The sequence below is a fragment of the Limulus polyphemus genome, unplaced genomic scaffold (assembly GCF_000517525.1).
Source record: "Limulus polyphemus unplaced genomic scaffold, Limulus_polyphemus-2.1.2 Scaffold124491, whole genome shotgun sequence".
NCBI lineage: Eukaryota > Metazoa > Arthropoda > Merostomata > Xiphosura > Limulidae > Limulus > Limulus polyphemus.
Genome location: NW_013790087.1, coordinates 1 through 680, shown reverse-complemented (window position 1 = coordinate 680; position 680 = coordinate 1). Strand labels below are relative to the sequence as shown.

The 680-nt window shown below is 31.5% G+C and overlaps 1 non-coding gene across 1 annotated transcript; it reads right to left on the bottom strand.

The window, feature by feature from the left end:
• Positions 1–391: 391 nt before the first annotated feature.
• Positions 392–464, bottom strand: Trnaf-gaa. Its single transcript has one exon. It is a non-coding gene; the product is annotated as a tRNA-Phe (tRNA).
• Positions 465–680: the final 216 nt, after the last annotated feature.

Below are 680 nucleotides of genomic sequence, written 5' to 3'. Positions count from 1 at the left end.
TAGAAGTCTCCACATAGATTCCATGTATTCAAGAATGAATTTTGTACATTAATGAAACTAACAGTCAGTAAAAAGAACGTATCTCTTCTTTCCCTTTAAATAATAACACAAAACGATAAATGTACATTCGTGACATTCTCGTTCTCAAGATTTGATGGTCTACAAAAGAACCTTTGATTTCACTGAACCTAACAGTCAGTAAGACAAAGTTATTGACTATTTTGCCTTACATAACGATACAAAAACTGTAAAACTACATTCATGACTTTATATTTCTTAAAATCTCACTTTCCATATTCACATAACTTATTGTCTTTTCTAGATTTTACGATTGTAGTTATCTATATAATAAATTAAAATGACATTTTTAATCTAAAAGATTTCTCTAACTCGCCGAGACCCGGGATCGAACCAGGGACCTTTAGATCTTCAGTCTAACGCTCTCCCAACTGAGCTACCTCGGCTTGTTTAAGCATTCTTTAGAAAAACCTGTTGTGTAAAAAAACTTTTTCTGAACAACCCAATCTTTACCAGATAAACACATTTGATATGTAGTTGGGGCAGTACAACGTTACTCCCTAATTAATGTTTAAACAACACGAAGCATTTTAAAATCTAACTTTTTGAATAACTAAAACTGTTGACTTTCGTTATATTTCTTTACGATTAGTTTTGGCTTT